At 39.5% G+C, this 20,248-nt stretch overlaps 1 long non-coding RNA gene across 5 annotated transcripts in view; it reads left to right on the top strand.

Moving 5' to 3' along the window:
• The window catches only part of LOC147369825 (uncharacterized), a 229,093-nt gene that overhangs the window by 53,829 nt on the left and 155,016 nt on the right, over positions 1 to 20,248 (top strand). For all 5 annotated transcript variants that reach the window (XR_015168576.1, XR_015168573.1, XR_015168575.1 and 2 more), the window contains one exon: positions 17,133 to 17,185. This is a non-coding gene — a long non-coding RNA (uncharacterized LOC147369825). The remainder of the gene's footprint in view (positions 1 to 17,132; positions 17,186 to 20,248) is intronic.

Here is a 20,248-nt window from a genome sequence, read left to right as displayed (position 1 = left end):
GAGAGATTCATAATAACCTTTTGTCATGCCACCATCCATTTGTTTCAGCATCATTTGTTGAAAAGAATATTTTTTCCCCATTTGAATTGATTTGGAACTCTTTTCAAAAATCTATAACTGAATGGATTACTTCTGTACTTTTCTCTTCCATTGACCTGTATGTCTAGCGTTATGCCAGTATCCCCACAGTCTTGATTGCTGTAACTCTGTAGTAAGTTTTGAAAGTGTGCGTCATCCAACTTTGTTCTTCTTTTTCAAAGTTGGTTAGCTATTCTAGGTCTCTTGAATTTCCATACAAAGTTTAGGATCAGTTTGTCACATTCTGCCAAAAAGATTTCGATAGGGATTTGTGGGGCAATATTGCAGATTAATTTGGGCAGTCTCGCCATTGTAATAATATTAGATCTTCCGATCTGTGAATAGGCTTATTCAGTTTATTGAGTTTTTCTTTAGTATCTTTCAATGACGTTTTGTAATTTTCAGTGCACAAGTCAGGACATCTTTAGTTAAATTTATTCATAAATATTTTATTTTTTATTATAAGTGGAATATTATTTCATATTTGACTTTTAGAGCTTATTCCTAGTGCATAGATACAGTATTATTACAATGTATTAATCTTATATTCTGTACACTTGCTTTCAGTTTTTCTCCTTTAAGCATGATGCTATTCATCTTTCGGTTTTTTGTTTTTAAATAGGATCCTTTTATTAGGTTGAGGAAGTTGACTCCTATTCCTATTTTGTTGAGTGTTTTATCAGGAAAGGGAATTGTAGTTTTCCAAATGCTTATTCTTCATAAAGGGTATGATCATATCATTTTTGTCTTTTATCTTATTAATATGTTCCATTACATTGATTGATTTACATGTATTGATCCAGTCTTGCATTTTTGGATAAATCCCAGTTGGTAGTGACACATGGTCTTTTTTTTATATATATATTTGATGAATTCTATTAATATTTTCTATGATTTCTGAGGGATATTCATCTGTAGTTTCCTTGTAATGTTATTGTCTACTTTTGGTATCAAGATAGAATTTTTTTTCATAGAAGAAAGTGGGAAGGAGGTTTCCTTCCCAAATTTTTTGGATGGGTTTGTGAAGGACTAGTGTTAATTCATTTTTCAATATTTGGCAGAATTTACCATTGAAGCCATCTGTTCATAGACTCTGTGGAAATTTTTCTGATTACTAATTCAGTCTCTTACCTTATACATCTATTCAGATTTTTTCTTTGCTATATTGTAATACTTTGTGTCTTTCTAAGAATTTGTCCATTCTGTTACTTAAATTATTGATATTCAATCATTCTTAGTATTATCCTATAATACCTTTTATGTCATCTTCATTTTTAACAGATAGTTTCATTGAATATAAATTTATCAGCTGACACTTTTTACTGCCAGTACTTTAAAGATATTTTCACTTGCACAGCTGTATTGTTCCTGGTGAAAATTCTATTACCTTCAATCTTGCTACCTTGTACATAAGATTTTTCCCTATTATTAAGTTTGGAATTTGACTCTAATATGCCTCAGTACATGTGTGTTAGTTGATCAGTCATGCCCGACTCTTTACAACCCCATACACTGGAGCTTGCCAGGCTCCTCTGTCCATGGAATCTCCAGGCAAGAATACTGCAGTGGGTAACCCTTGCCATCTCCAGGAGATCTTCCTGACCTGGGGTTGAACCCTGGTCTCCCACACTGCAAGCAGATTCTTTACTGTCTGAGTCACCAGGGAAGCCCATGCATCAGTATAGTTCTCCTCATATTTCTTGTAACTGAGATCTCTTGTAGTTTCTTAGATCCATGGATTTATAGTTTCCATCAAATTTGGAAAGCTTTTAGTTGTTTCTTGATACAGCTTTTCTGTGCTTTCTCTCCTTGGGATACTCTAATTATAAGTATGCTAGGCTGCTTGAAGTATTCCTGCTGCTCACTAATATTCTTTTTGTTTCTTTTATATATTTTTTAAAATTCTCCCTGTGTTTTATTATGGCTAGGTTCTGTTTATAAATCTTCATGTTCTATACCCTGTACTGATCTATTTGATATGAAATCCATTAGGTGTACTTTTTCATCCTAGTTATTGTTGCTTTTATTTCTAGATATTCAATTCAATTGATTAGTGTATCTTATATGTCTACTTAACTTTTTGAAAGTATACGTTATAATTGCCGTTCTAGTGATCTTGTCTGCTAATGTAAAAATCTGTGTCAATTCTGTGTCACTACTATCAGCCTTTGTGAGTGCCAGACACTTTAATTTCTAATTCTTCTACATGGTTCTTTCTCTCATGTCAGGTAGTTTTCTCATGTTCAGCTCTATACTTTATGAAGACTCTGCAACTCTCTGTGAGTATCTCTTTATAGGTTTTTTTCCTCTCCAGTACTCTGTCCTATGAATTCTGGTTTCCTTGGTTTCCTTAGACCCTCAGCTCTGTTCCCTGAACTCAGGGAATCTATTGGGTTATGTCTGTCTTACCTCACTGCACCATGGTCTAGAAACTCTTTAAAGGTAATAGGCTGAGGCAGTCATAGGGTTTACCTTGTTCATTTCTTGTTTCTCAAAGATCACTGTTCCACATTGCCTGTTTTTCAGTGTCTTGAGCACTGTTGTTTCACATATTTCTGTGCCTGTTTTTATATGTTTCAGGGAGGAGAGTAGATATGATTCCTCCTATATCATATTGTCTGGAATCAGTTTATATCTGAAAAGAATTCCTTTCTGATATTATTTAAAGCATGCCCTGAGTCCATGGCCTCCACATTTCAGAAACTTGACACAAGCCAAATATAGTTTTATTCCTACAGTTTTATTGCCTTTTACTCATCTTTGCAGTCATTTATTAATTATGCAGTAAATAGGGTTTATTAAATGTGAAGTTTTAGGCTGGGCACTATGACTATAGTGACAGGCAAGATCAAGTACATCTCTTCTTTAATGAGACTCATTGCCTAATGAAGGAGAAATATATTGCCAAGTTCTAAGTACTCTGAAAAAAAAGTAATATGGTCTGATGAGCCTATTTAAAAAAATAAACCCTCTGGGATGACTGTACAGTGTGTCAACTTGGCTAGGCTGAAATATATTTTCCAGTACTCACTTTATGCTACGTTTCTGGTTAGGGTGTGCTACAGGGAAGATTCTTGGGAGAACAGGAGGATGAAGGGAAAGCAACATCTATTATTTAGCTCATGTACATATTTGCTGATTTGCTGACACTTTGTTTTCATGAAGCAGAAGTTAGATCTGAAGTTGCTCTACTTTTCCTGTATCTGTTTAGATTCTCCGACTTCTGAGTGAGGGAGGTGTGTTTCCTTTTGTGATGAAGGACCTTGACATCTACAGGACACTGTTGTCACCAGGGTCTGAGACAAGAATTGACAGGGTTTCAGTGGGGTTTCAAGTTGAGTCTGTGGTTTCCGGGTTGCTCTTGATCCTCCTACTTAAATCTATCTTCCCTTCTAGCCAAACACAGAGACAACAGCCTTCACAGCGACTGATTATCCAGCTTCCACAATTGCTGACAGTCAATTCCCTGTTAAAAATCCCTTTATCTGTTTGTATCTCGTTAAGCTCTCTTAGCAGCTATTTGACTTTAGGATGTGTGAAACTTAGTGTCTTTTATCCTCAACTTTGGGTCTAACTATAATTTCAGAATATTAGGAAAAATCCCTCTCTGGATCCTATTAAATTTTATCCTGAAGGAAATATGAAGCCATTAAAGGATTTTAAGATAGGTTATGACATGTGGTTTGCAGTTTTGAGAAACAGCTCTGTCTCGTATATGAAAAAGGAGACAAGAAGTGAGATGGCTAAATGTCTAATTAAGATGTTCTTGGCGCAGTCCAGCAGAAAAGTGATAAAGTCACACAAAAAAGGACATAGAACATTAGGAGACTGTGATAAAGATATTTGGAAGTAGATGCAACAGAATTTGTTGAACTCTGATGTATTTCAGCTCATAAATTATTTGCATTTGAAACAGAAAACAAGAGGGGAAAACACACAGAAGAAAACCAGTCATCATGGGCATTCAGGGTTCCAAGACTCCGAAGTAGTAAAATAGATTTAGGACAAAGTCATCTTCCCAGTATCTCTCATCAGCTCTGCATCACTCTAACTTTAAAATAGATTTTATAGCTCCTTCCAAATTTTGGCTAATGGACCAGTGCCTCCTGCAACTCCAGGCACTTGTTAGAAATGTAGAATGTCTGCCCCACCTGTAACTTTCCAAAGCAAAGTCTACATCTTAACAAGATCCCCAGATAAGTCACATGTACATTAAAGTTGGAAAAGTTCTGCAAAGATTCTAGTAGGCTGGCATTTGCAACACCGTAGATAGACTTTGAGGGCATTGCTGCTGCTAAGTTGCTTCAGTTGTGTCTGACTCTGTATGACCCCATAGACGGCAGCCCACTAGGCTCCTCTGTCCCTGGGATTCTCCAGGCAAGAATACTGGAGTGGGTTGTCATTTCCTTTTCCAATGCATGAAAGTGAAAAGGGAAAGTGAAGTCACTCAGTCGTGTCTTGACTCTTAGCGACCCCATGGACTGCCGCCTACCAGGCTCCTCCATCCATGGGATTTTCTAGGCAAGAGTACTGGAGTGGGGTGCCATTGCCTTCTCCTTTGAGGGCATTATATTAAGTTAAATAAATGAGACATAAAAAGACAAATTTTGTATGATCTCATTTATATGTAAAATCTAAAAAATTAAAACAACAGAAAGAATTCATAAAGGCAGGGGGCAGGGTGTGAGGGGTGGACAAAATGGGTAAAGGGCAACAAAGGTACAAGTTTCCACTTATAAAATAAAGTTATGAGAATATAATGTATAACTATAACTATAATAATACTGAATTGCATATTTAAAGTTGTTCAAAAGAGTAAATCTCAAATGTTCTCATCACAAGAAAAATGTGGGAACTATGTTATGGAAGTTAACTAGAATTATCATAGTGATCATCTGTCAATATATAAAATATAAAGTCATTACATTGTAGACCTGAACCTAATATAATGTTATATGTCAATTATACCTCAATTTTAAACATAAAATAAGTGACATTTTAAAAGATGAAAGATTCTAGCAAGTTAGAGAAATCTAAGTCATGTGGTGCCTTCCCAGTCATTTAAAATATACCATCCTAGACAAATAGGAAATGGCTGGCTATAGAAATGTTTAGAATTTTTCCTCCCACTCTCAGGGCATCAAAGTAAGGCTACATATTCTTCTTCACACTTATCATCCTCCACGTACTATTTTAGCCTCTTCCGACTCGGAACAGGTGGGACTCCTGACATCTTATCATGGCTTGTAATTTCCAACCGTCACAACAGCCATGGCTGTCAGTGGGATTTTCCAAAGCATTTGGCATACAGCAGACTTAGCACAACTCTGGCAATGCTAATAATAAAAGGTTTCCCTTTGGGATGCCTCAGAAGCAGATGTAAAACATTATCTAGTTATAACGAGATTAAAGAAGTTCCTCCTAATGAAGGCATTTTTCTCTCTTGTAATTTCCTCTTACTAATGATGAGCAGAGAATAGATTAGGCTCTTCATGCTTGTGATGAGACCAAGGTGAGGACTGGGCTTAGTAGTGAAAGCATTGTATTCTCAGCCAAGCCCTGGGTCTGTTTATCCATAGGTTGCAATAGTCCATTTCAGGGTCACTCCTCTGAGGTCTACTTAATTCAACCTGCCATGAAGCAGTGCTTAGCTCTGTGCCTAGTCAGCAATTACTAATTGGTTGAAATCTAAATAAAAAAGAAGTTGTGATATGCCTTGATAATTGTCCATCTTCCCAAAGTAAACACACTCTACAACAGCCTGCAAAGCTTTGGCTGATCAGCCTACCTTTTCAAACTCATCTCGGGCTATTCAACTCTCTTTACTCCAGTCTCTTTTTTCCATTCCTCTAACATGCCAAGTTGATGACCTTCCTAGGGGGTTCACACATGTACTTCCTCTGTCTGCATCCTGCCATCCCCTTCCTGACAATGTCATTCCCTTGCTTTAGGTCTAAGCTTAAGAGTCATCTCCTCAGACAAGCTTTTCAGGATCCCTTCACCCATCAGATCAGATCAGTTGCTCATCATGTCTGACTCTTTGCGACCCCATGAACCGCAGCACGCCAGGCCTCCCTGTCCATCACCAACTCCCGGAGTTCACTGAGACTCACGTCCATCGAGTCAGTGATGCCATCCAGCCATCCCGTCCTCTGTCGTCCCCTTCTCCTCCTGCCCCCAATCTCTCCCAGCATCAGAGTCTTTTCCAATGAGTCAACACTTCGCATGAGGTGGCCAAAGTACTGGAGTTTCAGCTTTAGCATGATTCCTTCCAAAGAAATCCCAGGGCTGGTCTCCTTCAGAATGGACTGATTGGATCTCCTTGCAGTCTAAGGGACTCTCAAGAGTCTTCTCCAACACCAGTTCAAAAGCATCAATTCTTCGGCGCTCAGCCTTCTTCACAGTCCAACACTCACATCCATACATGACCACAGGAAAAACCATAGCCTTGACTAGACGAACCTTTGTTGGCAAAGTAATGTCTCTGCTTTTGAATATGCTATCTAAGTTGGACATAACTTTCCTTCCAAGGAGTAAGCGTCTTTTAATTTCATGGCTGCACACACCATCTGTAGTGATTTTGAAGCCCAGAAAAATAAAGTCTGACACTGTTTCCACTGGTTCCCCATCTATTTCCCATGAAGTGATGGGACCGGGTGCCATGATCTTCATTTTCTGAATGTTGAGCTTTAAGCCAACTTTTTCACTCTCCACTTTCACTTTCATCAAGAGGCTTTTGAGTTCTTCTTCACTTTCTGCCATAAGGGTGATGTCATCTGCATATCTGAGGTTATTGATATTTTTCCCGGCAATCTTGATTCCAACTTGTGTTTTTTCCAGTCCAGCATTTCTCATGATGTACTCTGCATATAAGTTAAATAAACAGGGTGACAATATACAGCCTTGACGAACTCCTTTTCCTATTTGGAACCAGTCTGTTGTTCCATGTCCAGTTCCAACTGTTGCTTCCTGACCTGCATACAAATTTCTCAAGAGGCAGATCAGGTGGTCTGGTCCCATCTCTTTCAGAATTTTCCACAGTTTATTGTGATCCACACAGTCAAAGGCTTTCACATAGTCAATAAAGCAGAAATGGATGCTTTTCTGGAACTCTCTTGCTTTTTCGATGATCCAGCGGATGTTGGCAATTTGATCTCTGGTTCCTCTGCCTTTTCTAAAACCAGCTTGAACACTAGGAAGTTCACAGTTCACATATTGCTGAAGCCTGGCTTGGAGAATTTTGAGCATTACTTTACTAGCGTGTGAGGTGAGTGCAATTATGCGGTAGTTTGAGCATTCTTTGGCATTGCCTTTCTTTGGGATTGGAATGAAAACTGACCTTTTCCAGTCCTGTGGCCACTGCTGAGTTTTCCAAATTTGCTGGCATATTGAGTGCAGCACTTTCACAGCATCATCTTTCAGGATTTGGAATAGCTCAACTGGAATTCCATCACCTCCACTAGCTTTGTTTGTAGTGATGCTTTGTAAGGCCCACTTGACTTCACCTTCCAGGATGTCTGGCTCTAGGTCAGTGATCACACCATCATGATTATCTTGGTCATGAATATCTTTTTTGTACAGTTCTTCTGTGTATTCTTGCCATCTCTTCTTAATATCTTCTGCTTCTGTTAGGTCCATACCATTTCTGTCCTTTATCGAGCTCATCTTTGCATGAAATGTTCCTTTGGTATCTCTGATTTTCTTGAAGAGATCCCTAGTCTTTCCCATTCTGTTGTTTTCCTCTATTTCTTTGCATTGATCGCTGAAGAAGGCTTTCTTATCTCTTCTTGCTACTCTTTGGAACTCTGCATTCAGATGTTTATATCTTTCCTTTTCTCCTTTGCTTTTCGCTTCTCTTCTTTTGACAGCTATTTGTAAGGCCTCCCCAGACATGCCTCCTGCTAAAAGTGGGTCCCCTCCTTTCCTCTCCCTTTCCTTCCTTCTCTCCTTCTCTTCACTTTGTGTGCTGTGCTCAGTTGTTTTAGTTGTGTCCGACTCTGCAACACCATGGACTGTACCCCACGAGGCTCTTCTGTCCATGGGATTTTCCTCACAATACTGGAGTGTGTTGCCTTGCCCTTTTCCAGGAGTACTTCCTAATCCAGGGATTCAAACCTGCATCTCCTGAATTACAGGTGGATTCTTTACCTGCTTAGCCATCAGGAAAGCCCCACTTCACTTCAACCCAAATTCTGATAAGTGAGACTCTTCCTGGTCCTACTTGAGTGAAGTGTCCACTTCTGACCTAGGAATGATGGAGGCACACTGTATAACATGGCCTTCAGGGAAACGTGCCTAGATGAAGGGCCAGTTAAGAGATTCACTGTGGCTGGACAGACAACCTAGTGGCTGTTTCAAAGACTGCTGACTATGTCCTCCTACCCACAACCAGGTATCTGATAATTTAAAAGATAGGAAAGAGGAAAAGATGGGATGGGTGAAAAATGCATGTGTGAGAAAGATGCATTCTTGCTTAGAAGTGAGGCAGTAGATTTCAGGTCCCCACAGGCTCATTCCTCCAGCTCCTGGCTTAAAACTCAGCATAGTGAATTTATTATCCAAGTACACATTATGTGATTAAAACAGTCCAAAGTTAAACATTTTCCACAGTGATTCTAATTGTACCTTTCTCATGATGCACAATTATACAGAAGGACCATAATTTAATTGTTGCTCCTTTGTTGATATATTGGTTTAATATGCTTTCTTTTATTATTTAGACATTTAAATGTATGTCTTTTGGTGTATGTGTCCATGCAGTGAGAGTAGTTAAATGATGTTAAATGATTAAACCACTGTGTTCCTACCCCTTATGTTTTCCATTTAATACCAAACAGTGCAGAGTAGAAAAAGCTGGCTTAAAGCTCAACATTCAGAAAACGAAGATTATGGCATCTGGTCCCATCACTTCATGGGAAATAGATGGAGAACCAGTAGAAACAGTGTCAGACTTTATTTTTTTGGGCTCCAAAATCACTGCAGATGGTGAATGCAGCCATGAAATTAAAAGACGCTTACTCCTTGGAAGGAAAGTTATGACCAACCTAGATAGCATATTCAAAAGCAGAGACATTACTTTGCCAACAAAGGTCCGTCTAGTCAAGGCTATGGTTTTTCCTGTGGTCATGTATGGATGTGAGAGCTGGACTGTGAAGAAGGCTGAGCACCAAAGAATTGATGCTTTTGAACTGTGGTGTTGGAGAAGACTCTTGAGAGTCCCTTGGACTGCAAGGAGATCCAACTAGTCCATTCTAAAGGATATCAGCCCTGGGATTTCTTTGGAAGGAATGATGCTAAAGCTGAAAATCCAATACTTGGGCCACCTCATGTGAATAGTTGACTCATTGGAAAAGACTCTGATGCTGGGAGGGATTGGGGGCAGGAGGAGAAGGGGACGACAGAGGATGAGATGGCTGGATGGCATCACTGACTCAATGGACGTGAGTTTGAGTGAACTCTGGGAGTTGGTGATGGACAGGGAGGCCTGGCGTGCTGCGATTCATGGGGTCGCAAAGAGTCAGACACGACTGAGCGACTGAACTGAACTGAATGGTGTCTCATGTTGTATCATTACAAAATGGGCCTGTATTGTCCTGGCTTATATTATCTCTCCTAAATGTGAAACACCTCCTATCTCCTTTCTTTTTTACTTCAGTGGAATCTTTGATATCATCAAAGCAGTATCAAAAAGAATTTTTCAATGTTAACAGAAAGAGAAAAAAATGTCTGTACAATTTCTAGTACTTTCCTCATAAGAATCTGAAAAATTGGTGAAGTTGTCAAGAACTCAGCTGATAACAAATTAGGAAAATTCCCGAATATAGTGTTCTTCTTAATATTCACTCATGTAATAAATTCACTAAATATTTGTGTATACAATAATAGTTTACATGTAAGATTCAGGAACACCAAACCCTGTGATGGGTATGGAGAAGAGATTAGAGGAATTCTCAGTGTGCTAACACTGTCTTTTCAGGCATCTTAGCTTCAAATTATTTTTTAATAACAAGAGAATCAATACCATTTGAAGAATGACAATGGCCTATAACATTTAGTGAGCATATGTTAATTGCTAGGATTGTACTTAATTGCATTATATGCATCTTCACATCTGAACCTGACAACAAGCCTACAGAGGACTACTGTTGTCCCTGTTATAGATCTGGACAGTTCTGGAAGGAAACAGCCATATTCTTGGCCTAGCAAACACATCTTTACCATGGCCTCCCTGAGAATCTAAACCCCCAGGCTAAACACATATAGCTGATTGATAACAGGAACTATGGCCTATGGAATATGCCAGTTGTCCATTATCAAACACAAGAACACGTAATGTTGCCCTAAAGATAGAGGTCAGCTGTAATCTCCATTATGCAGCCAGTTGGTAAGGCCACTCAGTACTTTCTTTCTCCAGAAATCAGTTCTCAATCACAGAGCTCTTCCACTGTCAAAAGAAAATTGCCACAGACAAATCAGAGGGGAACAAGAATATACACAGGGAACCCATTTAGGTGGTTGTTGCAAGAACCCACAGAACCATGGCTTCGTCCTTGATTCTGGTCTAGGAGAAGAGAGAGGGACAGATTTAAAAAAAAAAAAAAAAAACAGTATAAAATACTTATCTACAGAAAATGGAAAAGTGAGGGAAAGTGGGTCCATTCAATCACAATCTCACATTCAAGAGGCACTGAAAAAATTCACCATTGCCCAACCAGTATCATTTGGTCCCATTACTGAGCTGATGAGTGCTATTGATGGAGAAACAGATGGGTATGGATTTTTCATTTCCTGATCTGTCTGTAAAGTTGGTATATGGTCCCTCTTGATTACACAAGATTATTATGAATAAAAAATGAATTATCCCTAGGAAGGATTTATAAAAATGTCAAATTTAATGGAAATGTTTGCTTCCGATTCTAGCATTGCCTTAGTAGTTTAAGTCATGACATCAATTTCAAAAAGTTGTCAAGGGTAAACAGATAATATTATACTGAGTTTCACTTTGTAAACTATTTACTTCTCAATAAGGATTGATGTCTTGGGCCTGGCTCTTTGATTTATTAGTTAGTGACCTTGAAAATGTCAATAATATCAGGTCATGTACTATGTGCAAACATGCTTAGTAAGCACTTTGCACACCTTGCCACGTTGATTCCTCACAACAATTGGGTGTGTAGGTCTTGTGTTATTTAATAGATATGGAAACTGTCGCCACTGAAATTAACTTACTTGACCTCACTTATGAACTAGAAAAGGTCACTGACAGAGCCATAATTTAAACCAGGTTCTCAACATCAAGTTCAGCTTTCCATGTTTCAATTTCTTCATCTTGACACAGATATAATCCTACAAGCCTTACCTGCTAGTTAGGAAGATCAAATTCAATAGCTTATGTAAAATATATCTGTAAACTGCAGTGCATTTTAGCATATATATGAGGTTTAAAACAGGTATAAGTTCTATGTACTTTATTCTACCAGCTGGCCATGAATTGGATGTTTGGAGTCTTTCTGCTGAGTCCCGAAGATGTGCTATTTTTCTTTAGCATCTTTGTGTACTTTTGTATTTGTCATTTATTTTTTAATCTGTATTTCCTCTACTGGGACTTGGCTGGGGTGATCTGCTTAGGATAACACAGGTTGGTCTGTTATTTCAGAGCTGTCATTGTTGAACTGACAGCTTTTTAGGATGTTCTAAGACAATGCAATTTGAGATTAAGGTCTGTGCTGGCAGCTAAGAATCGTAACTTTAAAATGTCTTAATAGATACAAAGTCCAGTTAAGGTCATATCCAATAAAAATTTGAGGGAATATCTTTTTCTCATTTTGACTGTGCTGAAAACAATTTAGAAAAATAGGAGATTACTTGGATAATCTGGGCTTCTCCGATGGCTCAGTGGGTAAAGAATACAACTGCAATGAAGGAAACACAGGAGACATGGGTTCAATCCCTGGGTCAGGAAGAGCCCCTGGTGAAGGAAATGGCAACCCACTCCAGTATTCTTGCCTGGAGAATTCCATAGACAGTCTATGGTGGGCTACAGTCCTGGGGGTTGCAAAGAATCAGACACAACTGAGTGAGAAAGCACACACTTAAATAATATAGGACCAAAGAACTCCACGCTCTTATTGAAAATACGCAAGGGAGAATGCCCTGCTGTGCTAAGTACCTTCAGTCATGTCTGACTCTGTGCAACCAAGGGAAAATACATTGATTTAAAGAAAACAAATAATTTAGAAACTTAATAAGTAATGCCTTTCTTTATGGATTTAGATGTGCAAGTGACATCCCTGGGCATTTCAAATGTGCTTTGATTGATTGAAAAAGTGTATGGAATGTTTAATCCCAAAGTTTATAAAAGTTTATAAAAACCCAGCAGCACATGTAGATACAACATATTTTATCCAAGTTTTCACTGGGCATGTGGACCCCCAGGAGAAGACTTAGATGTTGATGATAATTCTTACAGAGTAAGGTCATGCTGGACTTGAGAAAGACTCTATTTGTGGTAAGTTATATCATCATTCAGCAAGAGCTTAAAATTAGCTGTACATGAATGTCTATATAAGGAAATATTGACACATTCTAGTTTCTCCTGACTCCTGAGTTGTGATTAGTTAAGGGAGGCCAAGTCCCATCATGGGACTTATATCCACATTTCTCTGGGCAAAATCTCTGCCTACATATGTTCTCTACTTCAAAGACCCTAACCAGTCACTTATGAAGTGCTCAGGTACTTTGGGAAGCCTACCAACAACTAAACTCAAATGTTCATCAGAAATCAAAATCTCAAGTGAATAAAACCTCTTCCATCTAAACCTTCTAATTGGGAAACATACTCTGGCTGTGAGTTTTCTAGTCCATAAGGATCAACACAATGGAGTTTAAGCTAAGCACAGTAATGCCAAGGACATTGTGCCCTTTGCCAAGATTCTGCCCACGTTGGCCAGTCAGTCACCATATTGGTCAATAAATCTAATCCCCAGCAAAGGGTTACTGCCTAACAATAGTCTCTGCACTGTGTGCAGTGTGAGGCAGGAAAGGACACAGACTGGACAGAGACCCTGTCCTCAAGCTTCTTGAGATCTGAGTAAAGAGAGGAAACATATGCAAAAATGAAATTCAAGGCAGTATGCAATGAACAAATGAATAATAAATAAATTCTCAATTTGAGCTACTCAGTTTACTCAATTCATATAAATAACTACTGTTTATTCAGCAGCTTTATGATAAACTTAGCCAAACAATTACTAAGTTCAACTGGAAGAGAGAGCTAACCTCTCACCAAGGCAATCAAGCTTGTATAGGTGTGATCCTTTTTGAGTTGGATCATTGAGCATGGGAAGGATTTGGGTGGAGAAGAAGTCGCCTTCCAGGTGAGGGATTAGTGGAAGCAATGATAGTTTTGAGGCCTCACCCGAATTTAAAGGAACTTAGACTGGAAAGATGACGAGTATGATTTGGAATTGCTAAATCTGTTTTTTCTAATAAGTTTGAATATTTAATTTTTCAAAACTTTTGGCTCCATATCAACTTCTCAGTTTCCCTCATAGAATGAGTGTGACACCATCCTCCCTGGAGCCTGGTCCACACTTCATGCTGAGATTTAGGCATGGGTCCATCTGATTGATGAGTTGGGTCTGACAAAGGTCTCTGCCTGAGACCAAGAAATCTTTGGGAAGTTTTGAGTGAGGATTTCAGTGTCAGATAAGCTTAATTTTCAAATCCTAGTCCTGCCAAATCCTTGAGCAAGTTGCTTTACCTTGCTAAACCTCAGCTTTCTCATGAATGAAATTTCATTCATCTAACAAATATCTATTGGACAATTACTCTGTTTCAGACTCTGTTCTAGGTGTTGAAAATATAGCAGGAAACAAAACAGGCATATTTCTCTGCCTTCCTAGAAATAATAACAGAAATCTACCTTATAGGGTTTAGCTGAGATTAAGACAAGAAGCACACGCCAAGCACATGACTAGCACTCCTAAATGTTAGTAGCTGTTATTGAGTCAGGCACTTAGGCATAGTTCAGTAAAGAAGAATTAGGCATCAGAGGAGGAACACAGCTAATACGTAAAATCAATTCTGAATATTCATTGAAAGGGCTGATGCTGAAGCTCCAGTACTTTTTTGCCACCTGATGCAAAGAGTGAACTCATTGGAAAAGACCCCGATGCTGGGAAAGATTGAGGGCAGGAGGAGAAGGGGGCAACAGAGGAGATGGTTGGATGGCATCACTGACTCAATGGACATGAGTCTGAGCAAACTCCAGGAGATGGTAAAGGACAAGGAAGCCTGGTATGCTGTGGTCCATGAGGTCACGAGTCCAACATGACTTAGCAACTGAACAGCAGCAGCAAATTGTTACTTGCATATAGATTCCACTATGTGTTAGGTTCATGGGGTTCTCAAGGCAAGAATACTGAAGTGGTTTGCTATTCCCTTCTCCAGTGGACCACATTCTGTCAGACCTCTCCAACATGACCCATCCATTTTGGGTGGCCCCACATGGCATGACTTAGTTTCATTGAGTTAGACAAGGCTGTGGTCCATGTGATGAGACTGGCTAGTTTTCTGTGATTGTAGTTTCAGTCTGTCTGCCCTGTGATGCTCTCTCTCAGCACCTACTGTCTTACTTGGGTTTCTTTTACCTTGGATGTGGGGTATCTCTTCACAGCCACCACTCCTGACCTTTGATGTAGGGTAGCTCCTCTCAGCCGCTCCTGCGCCATGCAGCTGCCACTCCTGCCTCTTGAGAAACCTGTATGCAGGTTAGGAAGCAACAGTTAGAACTGGACATGGAACAACAGACTGGTTCCAAATAGGAAAAGGAGTACATCAAGGCTGTATATAGCCACCCTGCTTATTTAACTTATATGCAGAGTACATCATGAGAAACGTTGGGCTGGAAGAAGCACAACCTGGAATCAAGATTGCTGGGAGAAATATCAATAACCTCAGATATGCAGATGACACCACCCTTATGGCAGAAAGTGAAGAACTAAAGAGCCTCTTGATGAAAGTGAAAGAGGAGAGTGAAAAAGTTGGCTTAAAGCTCAACATTCAGAAAACTAAGATTATGGCATCTGGTCCCATCACTTCATGGCAAATAGATGGGGAAACAGTGGAAATAGTGGCTGACTTTATTTTGGGGGGCTCCAAAATCACTACAGATGGTGATTGCAGCCATGAAATTAAAAGACGCTTATTCCTTGGATGGAAAGTTATGACCAATCTAGACAGCATATTAAAAAGCAGAGACAATACTTTGTCAACAAAGATCTGTCTAGTCAAGGCTATGGTTTTTCCAGTAGTCATGTACGGATGTGAGAGTTGGACTACAAAGAAAGCTGAGCACAGAATTGATGCTTTGGACTGTGGTGTTGGAGAAGACTCTTGAGAGTCCCTTGGACTGCAAGGAGATCCTACCAGTCCATTCTAATGGAGATTAGTCCTGGGTGTTCTTTGGAAGGACTGATGTTGAAGCTGAAACTCCAATACTTTGGCCATCTGATGCAAAGAGTTGACTCATTGGAAAAGACCCTGATGCTGGAAAAGATTGAGGGCAGGAGGAGAAGGGGATGACAGAGGATGAGATGGTTGGATGGCATCATCGACTCAATGGACACGAGTTTGGGTAAACTCTGGGAGTTGGTGATGGACAGGGAAGCCTGGCGTGCTGCAGTTCATGGAATCGCACAGTCGGACACAACTGAGCAACTGAAATGAAGTGTTAGTTGCTCAGTCATGTCCAACTCTTTGCAAACCCAAGGATTGTAGCCTGCCAGATTCCTCTGTCTGTGGGATTCTTCAGGCACAAATCCTGGAGTGGGTTGCCATTTCCTTCTCCAGATTCCCTATGGGTTTTCCACTATTGGGCAAAAACACGAATAGAGCTTAGGCTCAAGAATGGTTGAAATCAGAAGCAACTAACTCACCAGAAAACAGGAAAACACCAGCCTCTTTTTTTTTTTTTTTAAATAACACTAGCCTATTATTTGGAGGCCATGTGACAAAGTGGATGACAGAAAAAAGGGAAGTAAATCATTTTCTGTCTTCCTGAAATACGGTGGCTCTGTCACCTTAGGGGCTGTGGTGAGTGGTAGCACTGCCTGACAATGGCAGTAGCAAAGGCTTGTAGTACTGCTCAGGAGAAGCAAAGAGTAGGACTTAGAGCAACACTTGTGGTGCTCAAAAGATGTAAAGATGCAGATAGGACTTGCCCTAGAAGGAGGCTGGAGTGAGTGAAGATAACCCAGTGTTTTTTTTGTGATAATGGACCAAACATGTTCATCAGTCACTTCTGTGGATGTAGTATCCATAAGAAGGGTGATATCTCTACAAAACAGGAAGTTCTGCAAAGCAGGTAGAAGAAAGGGTGAACTATGCCTGTCTGGATTCCTCCATAACAGTGCTGAAGACTTACTAATGTATGCCATCTCCATACACAATTGTGTGCTAAGTAGCATAAATGTTCAAACAGTGCTAATACACCAACTAACATGTTTATAAATAAATATGCTGAGAAGAGATCTTCATCAGAAAAATTGGGTGTTTTTATAGGGAAAACTACCAAATGTACTCGTGTATGTGTCTTGAGCAACAGCATTAAAAAATGAACAATAAAAAGGATCACACAGAATACAGAGGCCAGTCCTTGCTCCTAAATGAATATCTAGCAAATAGCAAATACCCAAAATGAATGAGATCAATTGTGGAGAAAAATCTATATGGCCAGTCTGTGATACACCATTAACTTTAATGGTTCTCATTTTTTATGTATAAATTCTACTTCAAGAAGAGAGAGCAATAAAATAACTTAGGCTGCCCCCCCCTTTTTTTTGTACATGACAGCTATATATCTGCTTTCAATCTAATTTCTGGCCATGCAGGACCTGAGTGACAATAGTTTTACCTCATGATTCCAATTAGCTAGTTTGATTTCTTTTTATGGTAAATGGACTATTTATAAAGCAGATTATTTACAGTCGCCTTTAGCTTGTTTGTTATGATTAAATTCGTTTGCTTATCAAATACTTATTGAATCTTTCTAGGCACCCAGCAAGCACGGCTATAGGCACTGAAGATATAGGAATGAGCAAGGCAGGTAAGTTTCCTGCTCCCTTGGAGAGTCCATTTTGATATGAGACAGACCATACAGAAAACAAATAAATAATCAAGATGATTTCATAAAGTAGTAATGCTTTAAATAATAAAAATAAAGTAATGCACTAAACTGTGTTTGAGCTCCCCTGGTGGCTCAGCTGGAAAAAAGTCCACCTGCAGTGTGGGAGACCTGGGTTTGATCACTGGGTTAGGAAGATCCTCTGGAGGAAAGAACAGCTTTCTGCCCTGGAGAATTGCATGGACTGTATAGTCCATGGTGTCGCAAAGAGTTGGACATGACTGAGCAACTTTCACTTTTAATTTCAAACTGTTTGATAGCTGGTACTCATGTACGTACGGAGATGTGGGAAAAGGTCTCTGAAAAGGTGAGATTTTGAGATCTGAATGATGAGGAACCAGCTGAAAAGTTGTGGAAAGAACATTCTAGATGGAATGAACAGCAAGTGAAGAAAACTCTGGGTCAGAAATAAGCTTAGAGAGAAAAAATTGAAGACCAGTAAGCTGGAGCATAATGAAAAAAATGAGAGAGTAGTAATAACTAGAGAGAAAAGGGCCAGGACATGGTACCCATTCTAAACCCTGGAAGCAAAATTATGCTTTGTCTTGAGTGTACTGGGAAACTGTGGGATAGTACTAAGTAGTCTCTGAATTTACTTACTTTAATTTCTTTTCTTTTTTTAAAAATTTTTTGGGTGTGCTGGGTCTTCGTTGCTGCTGCTAAGTCGCTTCAGTCGTGTCCAACTCTGTGTGACCCCATGGACTGCAGCCTACCAGGCTCCTCCGTCCATGGGATTTTCCAGGCAAGAGTACTGGAGTGGGTCGCCATTGCCTTCTCCTGAGTCTTGGTTGCTGGACAGCTTTTCTCTAGTTGTGGTGAGCAGGGGCTGCTCTCCAGTTGTGGTGCATGAGCTTCTCACTGTGGTGGCTTCTCTTTGTTGCAGAGCACAGGCTCTGGGGCACAAGGGCTTCAGTAGTTGGGGCTTACCACCTCAAGATCTCGGACTCAGTAGCTGTGGTGCGGGCTTAAATGCCCGGAGGCCTGTGAGATCTTCTTGGACCGGAGGTGGAACCAGGATCCCCCGCATTGCAAGGCAGATTCTTAATCCCTAGACCAAGAGGGAAACCCTTACTTTAATTCTTGAATAGATTATTTTGGCTTAGGTGTAGAGGATGTGTTGATCAATCAATCCCTGACTTAGTAACTACTTGGTTAAATAATAACCTGCAATTCAACTGCCAAATTCAAATGTCAAAATTCATTTGTTCAACAAACATTTGTTGAGCACTCCATGCTATGCCCTGGAAATACAGAGACAAATAATATAGCCATCAAGAATCTCACAGTCTAGCAAAAAGTGCATAAATTAAACAAATCATTGTTTACAGTTTTGCCTTACCCAAGTGAAGGTACAGATATTTCTTTTTTTTTTTTAATTTTATTTTATTTTTAAACTTTACATAATTGTATTAGTTTTGCCAAATATCAAAATGAATCCGCCACAGGTATACATGTGTTCCCCATCCTGAACCCTCCTCCCTCCCCCGTCCCCATACCATCCCTCTGGGTCGTCCCAGTGCACTAGCCCCAAGCATCCAGTATTGTGCATGGAACCTGGACTGGCAACTCATTTCTTACATGATATTTTACATGTTTCAATGTCATTCTCCCAAATCTTCCCACCCTCTCCCTCTCCCACAGAGTCCATAAGACTGTTCTATACATCAGTGTCTCTTTTGCTGTCTCATACACCGGGTTATTGTTACCATCTTTCTAAATTCCATATATATGCGTTAGTATACTGTATTGATGTTTTTCCTTCTGGCTTACTTCACTCTGTATAATAGGTTCCAGTTTCATCCACCTCATTAGAACTGATTCAAATGTATTCTTTTTAATGGCTGAGTAATACTCCATTGTGTATATGTACCACAACTTGCTTATCCATTCATCTGCTGATGGACATCTAGGTTGCTTCCATGTCCTGGCTATTATAAACAGTGCTGTGATGAACATTGAGGTACACGTGTCTCTTTCCCTTCTGGTTTCCTCAGTGTGTATGCCCAGCAGTGGGATTGCTGGATCATAAGGCAGTTCTATTTCCAGTTTTTTAAGGAATCTCCACACTCTTCTCCATAGTGGCTGTACTAGTTTGCATTCCCACCAACAGTGTAAGAGGGTTCCCTTTTCTCCACACCCTCTCCAGCATTTATTATTTGTAGCCTTTTGGATCACAGTCATTCTGACTGGTGTGAAATGGTACCTTATAGTGGTTTTGATTTGCATTTCTCTGATAATGAGTGATGTTGAGCATCTTTCATGTGTTTGTTAGCCATCTGTATGTCTTCTTTGGAGAAATGTCTGTTTAGTTCTTTGGCCCATTTTTTGATTGGGTCATTTATTTTTCTGGAGTTGAGCTGTAGGAGTTGCTTGTATATTTTTGAGATTAGCTGTTTGTCAGTTGCTTCATTTGCTATTATTTTCTCCCATTCTGAAGGCTGTCTTTTCACCTTGCTAATAGTTTCCTTTGATGTGCAGAAGCTTTTAAGGTTAATTAGGTCCCATTTGTTTATTTTTGCTTTTATTTCCAATATTCTGGGAGGTGGGTCATAGAGGATCCTGCTGTGATGTATGTCAGAGAGTGTTTTGCCTATGTTCTCCTCTAGGAGTTTTATAGTTTCTGGTCTTACATTGAGATCTTTAATCCATTTTCAGTTTATTTTTGTGTATGGTGTTAGAAAGTGTTCTAGTTTCATTCTTTTACAAGTGGTTGACCAGATTTCCCAGCACCACTTGTTAAAGAGATTGTCTTTAATCCATTGTATATTCTTGCCTCCTTTGTCAAAGATAAGGTGTCCATAGGTGCATGGATTTATCTCTGGGCTTTCTATTTTGTTCCATTGATCAATATTTCTGTCTTTGTGCCAGTACCATACTGTCTTGATGACTGTGGCTTTGTAGTAGAGCCTGAAGTCAGGCAGGTTGATTCCTCCAGTTCCATTCTTCTTTCTCAAGATAGCTTTGGCTATTCGAGGTTTTTTGTAT

The sequence above is a fragment of the Bos grunniens genome, chromosome 7, assembly GCF_055505025.1.
Source record: "Bos grunniens cultivar Pamir isolate PY7600 chromosome 7, Bosgru_T2T1.0, whole genome shotgun sequence".
Taxonomy (NCBI): domain Eukaryota; kingdom Metazoa; phylum Chordata; class Mammalia; order Artiodactyla; family Bovidae; genus Bos; species Bos grunniens.
The sequence above is the reverse complement of the archived record's forward strand: the minus strand, read 5'-3'. Positions and strand labels throughout refer to the sequence as shown.